At 42.9% G+C, this 10,382-nt stretch overlaps 1 pseudogene across 1 annotated transcript; it reads left to right on the top strand.

The window, feature by feature from the left end:
* The first annotated feature begins 647 nt into the window (after nucleotides 1-647).
* Nucleotides 648-1,161, top strand: LOC101012795 (annotated as a pseudogene). Its single transcript, XR_644535.4, has one exon. The product of XR_644535.4 is annotated as a 60S ribosomal protein L12 pseudogene (transcript).
* The last annotated feature ends 9,221 nt before the right edge of the window (nucleotides 1,162-10,382 follow it).

Raw genomic sequence — 10,382 nt, 5'->3', positions numbered from 1 at the left:
ATTTTATCCTTCAGCTTTGTGTCCTTTAAAACTGCCAATATTATTATTTTCAAGGTTAACCTTTATTTTTACTAGGCTACTCTGTTATTCTCTAAAATTAAATTACTGGCTTTCTTTAAAATTACTTTATTTTTAATGGGATAAATTGTCCTTATTTGCAGTTTCAAGATGGATGGAGTAGGCTGGGTGCAGTGGCTCACGCCTGTAATCTTAGCACTTTGGGAGGCCGAGGCAGGTGGATTCCCTGAGCTCAAGAGTTGGAGACCAGCCTGGATAACACGTTGAAACCCTGTCTCTACTAAAATACAAAAAATTGGCCAGGCATGGTGGCGTGAGCCTGTAATCCCAGCTACTCTGAAGGCTGAGACAGGAGAATCAGTTGAACCTGGGAGGTGGAGGTTGCAGTGAGCTAGGATCGCATCATTGCACTCCAGCCTGGGTGACAGAGTGAGACTCCATCTCAAAAAAAAAAAAAAAAAAAAAAGACAAATGGGGTAGACATGTGTCTTGATCTGTTTTCTGTTATTATTACTGAATACCTGAGACTGGATAATTTATAAAGAAATAATTTTAGCTCTCGGCTTTCAGCTCGGAGGAGGCGAAGGTGCAACTTTCTTCGGTAGTCCTGAATCCGGGTTCATCCGATACCAGCCGCCTCCACCATGCCGCCGAAGTTCGACCCCAACAAGATCAAAGTCGTATACCTGAGGTGCACCGGAGGCGAGGTCGGTGCCACTTCTGCGCTGGCCCCCAAGATCGGCCCCCTGGGTCTGTCTCCAAAAAAGGTTGGTGATGACATTGCCAAGGCAACGGGTTACGGGAAGGGCCTGAGGATTACAGTGAAACTGACCATTCAGAACAGACAGGCCCAGATTGAGGTGGTGCCTTCTGCCTCTGCCCTGATCATCAAAGCCCTCAAGGAACCACCAAGAGACAGAAAGAAACAGAAAAACATTAAACACAGTGGGAATATCACTTCTGATGAGATTGTCAACATTGCTCGACAGATGCGGCACTGATCCTTAGTCAGAGAACTCTCTGGAACCATTAAAGAGATCCTGGGGACTGCCCAGTCTGTGGGCTGTAATGTTGATGGCCGCCACCCTCATGACATCATAGATGACATCAACAGTGGTGCTGTGGAATGCCCAGCCAGTTAAGCACAAAGGGAAATATTTCAATAAAGCATCATATGACCAAAAAAAAAAAAAAAAATTATTTCGCACAGTTCTGGAGGCTGGGAAGTCCAAAGTCTAGGGTCCACATCTGGTGACTACTTTCTTGCTGTTGGGGACTCTCTGCAGAATCCTGAGGTGGTGCCGGGAATTGACGGCAAGGAGGCGCGTGAGTGATGGCCAAACTGGTTTTTATAACAGACCCACTTTTATGATAGCAAACCTCCTCTCTTGATAATAATCCGTTAATCAATTAATCCATTAATCCATAAGTGTATTCATCCATTCATAAAGGCAAAGCCCTCATGACCCTGTCCCCTTTTAAAGGGCCCATCTGTTAAGTCTGTTACATTGAGGATTAAGTTTCAGCTTGAGTATTGGAGGGGACAAACCTTCAAACCACAGCAGCATAAGTTTTGGGCTGTGTGTTATTTGGAAGTAAAGCTCTTTGGGGGCAAGGTCACGCTGAGTGATTTCTGTTAGATGTAAACACACACACAGCAAAAGAGAAATGACATTGAGGAGTGTCTTTGCTGCAAACCCTCAAATGGGGTTGTTCTTGCTTGCTTTGGAGACAAAATATGAACATTTATCAGTTATTCCAAAGATGACCAAACAGTCACTGCAAATGGATGTGGAAGAATCACATAGAATTTCATGTATAACTTTTGAGAACAAACTAAGTGGTCCTTGGAGTAACCTGGTACAAGGATGATTTGAGTAAGAACCAACTCTTGAACACAGGTAAAATCTCATTTTAATGAATTTGAGGGAGTTGGAAATAGCTTTGTTACATTCCAATTATATGTAATTGGAAATGTACGTGTGTTCAATATATACAGAGCACAGAGGTGGTGCTATTTACTTGATTTAGTTTATCTAAATAAAGCAGGCATTTCATTTCTATGTCCTGGTTTTGCGATTTCTTAAAAAAACAGCACGTCTTTTATCATCTTCCTTTTATTCTGTATCATGTTGAGGTACTTGCCTTGGAGATATTCCATCCCTGACCCCTAGTCCTGGTAATTTCCTCTCTCACGTTCCTTTCCAACCTTCTTTACTCTTCTGAGATGCTAATATAACAATACTGTAACAGTAGAAAGCACAATTCTGAACCATAGCGGTGTTTTCATTAAGCAGTTTGGCTGTTATGTGGACAGGGACTTGTGAGCACATCTGTTCTACAGGATTTTTCATTTAATATAATTTTCTGAAACCACATTGGCAAAGCACCATTATTATAAGCCATCCCCAAGGACATGGAAATAATTTTGCTAAACAGAACTCTAAGTTAAAATGCTATTTATAATTAGGAGATTCTACTTGCATTTATTAGCCGTCTCCTTCCCAGCTATATGAAGATCAACTCTGAGCTAGTGTTATTTGGATGTGGATTTTGGGCTTTGTCCTCACCTATTATGGGGCTGGGCCTCATGGAGTCTGTTCCTTTTGAGTTATTTGACACATAATGGCAAGGCTGTTGGCCTTGGGTAGGAAGGCAATTTATGGAAGAACAAGCATTATTTCTGGCCCTACTGAAATTATATCTGTTAATCTCATTTAATAAGATTATGATCAACTGAGATTGCAAAAGGCAAGAGCGTGAATGATATCAGCTCAATATTTTTTCCATCAGTTTATTTATTTTTATTTATTTTTGAGATGGAGTCTCACTCTGTCACCCAGGCTGCAGTGCAGTGGCATGATCTCAGCTCACTGCAGCCTCCGCCTCCCATGTTCCAGAGATTCTCCTGCCTCAGCCTCCCAAGTAGCTGGGATTACAGGTGCCCACCACCATGCCTGACTGGTTTTTTGTATTTTTAGTAGAGATGAGGTTTCACCATGTTGGCCAGGCTGGTCTTGAAGTCCTAGCTTGAAGTCCTGCCTCGGCCTCCCCAAGTTTGGGGTTACAGGCATGAGCCACTGTGCCCAGCCTCAAGTAGTTTATTTGATTGGAGGGGTTAGTGTTATTAATTCCTTGAATCATATCTCTTGTTTCTTTTCCAAACTCTTATAAAGTGTATCTTAGACTGAGTGCACAGCAAAACTGTGTCTCTGACCCTTGCTTTCAGGTGGGTGACATGAAATGCAGACTGTAGTATTTTACGTCTGCCTGTAACTAGATTAAGGAAGTTTTCTCAGAAGAAACCTGGCTGTAGGTGAGCAGTCCCTGAAGTCTTTAGGATGGATTTGACGCATGTTCTCATTTTGGGGCAATTCTATCTCCCCCCGTCCTCCAGGGGACGTTTGGCAATGTCTGGAGACAATTCTGGTTGCTAGAACTTGGGTGTGGTGGTATACCCTGTGAGTCAAGGCCAGGGATGCTGCTAAACACCCTACAACACACAGGACAGCCCTCCACAACAAAGAATAATTTGACCCAGAATGTAAGTAGAGCTGAGGTTGAGAAACTGTGAGATTTAGGTAAGAGGCTTGCTTGAACCTTAATAGTCCAAAGGCTGAATAATTATGACAATCCACTCTACGGACTTTAATGCAGCTGTTCAAGAGAGATACCTAGATCTATATTTGTGGAGCTTATGATGATGTATTAAGTGACTAAAAGCAACTCTCTAAGTGATGATAATAATAATAAACAAATATTATTATTTATTATTTATCGCCAACCTTCATTGAGAACCTACTGTTGGTCAGGCATTGCACTAGTGCTGTAGTTGTATCATCCAATGTCATTCTCCCAACCGTATGAAGTAGGCATTATTACATTATTACCAGTCCTGTTTTATAAATGAGGACACTGTGGCATGGGAAAGTTAGATAAAGTTGCCTAAAATCACATAGCTGGTAAGGTCTCATAATTTCTTTCTTTTTTTTTTTTTTCCTGAGACAGAGTCTTGCTCTGTTGCCCAAGCTGCAGTGCAGTGGTGCGATCTAGGCTCACTATAACCTTCACCGCCTGGGGTCAAGCAAATTTTCTGCCTCAGCCTCCTGAGTTGCTGTGATTAGAGGCGCACGCCACTACACCTGGCTAATTTTTGTATTTTTAGTAGAGATGGGGTTTCACCATGTTGGCCAGGCTCGTCTTGAATTCCTGACCTCGTGATCTGCCCACGTCAGCCTCCCAAAGTGCTGGAATTACATGTGTGAGCCATCGCGCGCAGCCAAGTCTCAGAGTTTCTATACCTTGTCACTGTCTCATGCACATGCATAGAAACCATGATGTAATACTGGAGATTTTATAAAAAGCAGTCGTTACCCCTCAGCCCTTCTCTGACATCAGTTCCACTGCCTGGAGAAAACTCCTTTGATTTTTTTTTTTGGTTGTTCTATGTCTTCACAACTCAAAAAATTACTTCATTAAAAAAATTAGGTCCTATTTATTGATTTCCCACTATGATAAAGGTTTGACTCACACTACTACGATACTCTCTGATCACCTCCTTCCCCTCCTTTTTTTCCCCTCACTCTGTCACCCAGGCTGGAGTGCAGTGGCTGAGTGCTGCGGCTCGCCTCCCGGGTTCACACCATTCTCCTGCTTCAGCCTCCCGAGTAGCTGGGACTACAGGCACCCACCACCATGCCCGGCTAATTTTTTTGTATTTTTTTAGTAGAGATGGGGTTTCACCATGTTTGCCAGGATGGTCTCGATCTCCTGACCTCATGATCCGCCCGCCTTGGCCTCCCAAAGTGCTGGGATTACAGGCGTGAGCCACCGCGCCCGGCCCTTCCCCTCCTTTGGTGGTTTTTTGTATTTTCTAAAATTACTGTTGATCATTATTGTAAGTTTAAATAATAAAGCAGTAAGCCATTTTTCCATTCTATACATTTTCATCACAATTTTCCTTTTCATACACTATCTTAATACCCCTGACTTTCTTCCTCCTCGTTCCCTCCTCTCCTCTCACTGTTGCCAGAATCTTTCACATTGATGTGGTTCTGCCAATATCAGCAAGTCTTCTGAGGCTGTCAGCGAGTTGATGTGGAGAGTTGAAACCCGCTAGCTGTTGTTTACATAGCTGTGGTGATGGGTTATTCTCAAATCATGTAGGGGCCTAGGATTACATTTCCTTTACTCCAGACCCAATGTCTCCAGCCTTTAGCTCAGGAGGACAATGAGGGTATAAGCGCCAGTGGATTCTGTTTTTCTGAATAAAGACCATTAGCAAATCCCCTGTTTTCCAGCCCGTTTCTTATTCCTGTTCACTGTGTGCCTAACATCTCTCCTGGATTCTAAAGAACCCTTCTCCAGCCACCTCTCTAGTTGCTACATGGACCTAATGGTTTTGAAAATTCTGTCAGAATATGCAACTCTACTGAATTTTATTTCTTTTTGTGAATATTTTGTTTTATGTGTTGACATTTTGCTACTTATTTTAATGGATAACAAAGAGCGTATAAGACAGTCTAGACTGTAGCCTCCCAGAAGGGAGTTTGGATGTGGTTTTTTCCCTTTGATGTACGTGCCCAGCGTGGTCCCTTAGCACTTTGGAGAGTCAGTTCCTGAGGGTCCCTTTGACCTTTGAAGACAGCCTCTGAGGAGAGCTGGCACCGCACTTCTAAGATTGCTGCTCTTGGCAACCATTAAATTCAAAGAATATTCCCTTAAGATAGCAGCAACGCTCTTCAGAACGTTCCCAGGTGAAGGAACATTCGGCTGTACATGAGAGGCCTGTGAAGTAGAAGCTTTGAGCCCACTGGGCTTCAATGTAATATTGAACCAGTCTTGAGTTAACCCATGTCATAGGCTGAGAAGTGCAGGAAGTCACAGCAAAAGGAGACTCCTTGGTCATCCTATCATAAGTTGAACTCTCAAAAATAGACAAAGGGTCTGAAAAATTCTGAAAGGCTCTGGGGAAGGAGGCTTGAGCGCTCACCTGCCCTGAAGGGGATGGCTGTAGTGGTGGGAGAGGGTTTAGACGGGCTGAGGAGAGGTTTCTGTCCCTGCTCCTCCACCCCCACATCTCAGTAATCCCCTGTAATGATGCATGGGTTCTGTAAGATGCCTTGCAGACATGGTTCCAGCTCCCTGCCTATTTTTGAGAGTTAAACTCATGAAAGGATGACCTGAGGGGTATCCTCTTAGTGTGGTTTCCTCCACTTCTCAGTCCTTGCCATGGGTTAGAGAGAGACTGGTTCAGTGTCAGACTGATACACAGTGAACTCCTGTACACAATTCTCCTGACATCAGCCACCCTTGAATAAACTTGAGTGAATGAATTTGTTTTGCATCCTGAAAAAATTATGAAAAGTTTTCTAGTATATAGGAATGATTTCCTCCTTACTGTGGGGAAACTGACGATGGCTCTCTCAAAACAGATCTTTAGAATAAAATGGTGGTTTGCCTGATTTATTTATCTTGATTACAAACAGAAAACAGTCCACTCCGCTTCCTGCCCCGCCACAAAAAGAGAAATAAAAAAACAAAAATCAAACACAATAGGATGGGCGTGGTGGCTCAGGCCTGTAATCCCAGCACTTTTGGAGGCCAAGGTGGGTGGATCACGAGGTCAGGAGTTTGAGACCAGCCTGGCCAACATGGTGAAACCCCGTTTCTACTAAAAATACAAAAATTAGCTAGGCATGGTGGCACACACATGTAATCCCAGCTACTCGGGAAGCTGAGGCGGGGAATTGCCTGAACCGAGAGGTGAAGGTTGCAGTGAGCTGACATTATGCCACTGCACTGTGGCCTGGGTGACAGAGTGAGACTCTGTCTCAGGAAAAAAATAGAAAAAAATCAAACACAATAAAACAGAGAAACTTGAAAATAGAAACTTGTGTGACGTGCTTTGACCGTGCAGAGTTTGTGTCTTTTGTGAAGGGGTCTGTGAGTCCTAGGGCAGTGGGGGAGGAGCTCTTTCTGACCTCAGGGAGGAGAGCCAGCTGCCATCTTGCGGGAGCTGGGAACCTTCCAGAAAAACTGACAAATATGCAGCTAAGGACAGTTTTGTTACACTGAACAATCTGACTCTGTGCTGAGTTATTGCTTAAAATGTGCACCTGGAACATCCTCCCATCCATGGAATTTTCCAGAGTGATATTCATGTACCAAACAATCTCATTTTACTTTCCTATTCCCATATCCTCTTTTCTGAAGTTGTGACCATTTCAGGGGTGTTTTGAAACACATTCTCCAGTCACTAAAAATCCTCTAGTGATAGGAGGAGGGGGTAAAAATGCAAAAAACTCCTACCTTTGTAATCTTAGATTTTAATACCATCTGATTTAAAGACCCTTGACTTTTAAAAGCCGTTTCTCCCGTGTTTAAGGTTTAAAGTCTTTTTCTTAGGCTCCTGGGAAAGGAATTTCGATAGCAGAGCAGAGCAAAGAGATACCCTAATCTCAGTGAACACTTGAAGGACAACTTATGGGCTTTCACTGAAATTGACTCCTTCTGATTCCACTTCTTGGTAGGATGTAGCATGTCCCAAAGCAATAATTTCCTGACAGGGCTGCATGCTGGGATTACATGTGACATTTACACACATACACACACACACAAAAACCACACACACACACACACACACACACACATATCAGAGATCCACACCTACCGAATCAGAACTCCAGCATGTGGGCCCAGGAATCTCCATACATTACAAACTCTCCAAATGATTCTGATGTAGGCCACCTGTGCAGGTTATTGCAGGTCTTAATATATGCATCCCTGCTGAAAATTTCTTTATAAGCCTTCTCATATCTGGATACAATTTGATGAGCTTTTGAATTTTATTTACTTTAATCACTGGGACTGGCTACATAATTTTCAGAGCCCAGTGCAAAATGACAAGGCAGGCTCTTTGTTCAAAACGTCATTAAGAATTTTGGCTGGGCGCGGTGGCTCACGCCTGTAATCCCAGCACTTTGGGAGGCCGAGGCGGGCGGAACATGAGGTCAGGAGTTTGAGACCACCCTGACCAACATGGTGAAACCCTGTCTCTACTAAAAGTACAAAAATTAGCCGGGCATGGTGGCGGGCGCCTGCAATCCCAGCTACTCAGGAGGCTGAGGCAGAAAAATCACTTGAACCTGGGAGGCGGAGGTTGCCGTGAGCCAAGATCGTGCCACTGCACTCTAGCCTGGGCAACAGAGCAAGACTCCATCTCAAAAAAAAAAAAAAAAAAAAAAAGAGTTTCAAGATGGAGACAACAAAGCATTAAACCAAGTCCAGGGCCTGATGTTTCTGCACAGGCTGCATGCCTGTCTATAAAACCAGCCCTGCTAATCATCTATTAACTGATAATAAGAAACACAAAGTTTAGGATAAACAACATTTCCAAAGCTCAATTAGCAGGGAATCTGGAAGGTAAGACTATATATCTATGGGCTATTTCTTGGAAGATAGGTCCCTCAGTAACAGAGGAAAGTATTTGGCCAAACCAGGCTGCCGTGTAGAGCTAGGTAGGTCTGTTCTGCAAAGCTCTAGAGGACATCAGGCCATGTGATGTCACCTTCCTGTGTGTGCAGTGCACAACCTGCACAACCGCGTGTAGCACAGCTAGGTAAAGATTAAATGCTGCTTGGAAACCTGGAAGACATGGCTGGGAAAAAATGCCTGCATATCTCTGGTCAAGATTCAGATGAATTGATTATTTAAGTAACTGGTCCTGCCAGGCATTGTGACATGCACCTATAGTACAAGCTACTTGAGAGTGTGAGGTAGGAGGATCATTTGAGCCCAGGAACTGGAGTTTAGCCTCCACAATGTAGCAAGGCTCCATCTCTAAAAAAAATCAAAACGAAACGACCACAAACCAAAAACTAAACAACAAAGCCTTATTTATTTACCTCTGTGGTAGATAATTAACTAAGACTTTGTGTGAAATGACTAATTCCCCTTCTAACGTGCTGTTTTAAGTCTGACCAGATGTTTAACAGAAGCCAAAAGTTATAGGAGTAGAGAGATTGAGATGGAGACAAGAGCTCCAATTTTCAAAGTAACTTTTTGAAATCCTAAGAATGCTCAGCACTGTGCTTGAGGTCTTTTGGAAAAGGTTTCTTCACTAATAATACCAATTAACATTTGCATGATAGTTTCAGAAGTTTTTTCTAACACAGCAGCTCATTGAAATTTATCTGGATACAGTGTTGTCCTTACCTCCTTTTGATAGATGAATAATTGAGGCTCAGAGTGGTTAAGTGATGCCTTGAGGGGCTCTGTGCAAGCAGTTAGTAGAGTTGGGACAGGACCTGGGACCATCTGATGCCAGATTCCACTACTTTTCTTTTTAGAGATTCTAGGTTTCTCCTCAGCAGGGGCACAGTTATCACATCCATCTTCAAATATCAGATCAATCATGAGAAACTGGACAGGACCTGAGGATAAAAATCTCTTGCATGAAAAGAATTTAGATTCTGCTCAGAATGAAGATCTTAATTCTTGACAACTATGTTCTTTTATAATTATAATCCTCCTGGAAAAATCTCAGATTATATACAAATGTAGTTTACTCAATGTTGTCACCAGTTTGAGCTGCTATAACGAAATACCATAGACTCATGTGGCTTAAACCAACAGACTCTATTTCTCCTAGTTCTGGGGGCTGGAAAGTCCAAGATCAAGGTGCTGACAGATTTGGTGTCTGGGGAGACCTCTCTTTCTGGCTTGCAGATGTCCACCTTCTTGCCATGTGCTTGCATGGCCTTTCCTCAGTGTATATACTGTCTTCCTCTTCTTATAAGGGGACTAATCTCATCATGAGAGCCCTATCTTCATGACCTCATCTAAGCCTAGCTGTCTTCCAAAGATCCCATCTCCAGATGCCATCACATTTGAGGTTAGGACTTCACGTATGAATTTTGGGAGGAACAAATATTCAGCTCATAACACTAAATTTAGAAAAGAGTGATTCCTTTAATTCAAAAATTGTCTCACCTATATCATTTTTGCTTACATTTATGGAGTGATAATTCTCTGCCAGATGTATTTCTTAAATGTACACAATTCATCACTGTCCATGACAATGCTATGAAGTCATTATTATTATCATCCCCATTTTACTGGTGAGGGCATTGAGGCATAGTGATTAGGTGACTTGCTAAAAATTACACATCCAGTAAGGGGTTGAACCAGGATTGGTACTCAGGCTACAGACTCTAGAGTTTGCTCTTAAACTCTGCCTGTTAGTCAAATCTTCCTTTCCTTTTCTTTTCCTCCTTTCCTTCTTTCTTTCCTTCCTTCCTTTCTTCCTTCCTTCCTTCCTTCCTTCCTTCCTTCCTTCCTTCCTCCCTCCCTCCTCCCTCCCT

Source organism: Papio anubis, chromosome 4 (genome assembly GCF_008728515.1).
Source record: "Papio anubis isolate 15944 chromosome 4, Panubis1.0, whole genome shotgun sequence".
Taxonomy (NCBI): domain Eukaryota; kingdom Metazoa; phylum Chordata; class Mammalia; order Primates; family Cercopithecidae; genus Papio; species Papio anubis.
Note: the sequence above shows the minus strand (reverse complement) of the source record. Positions and strands in the feature narration are given on the sequence as shown.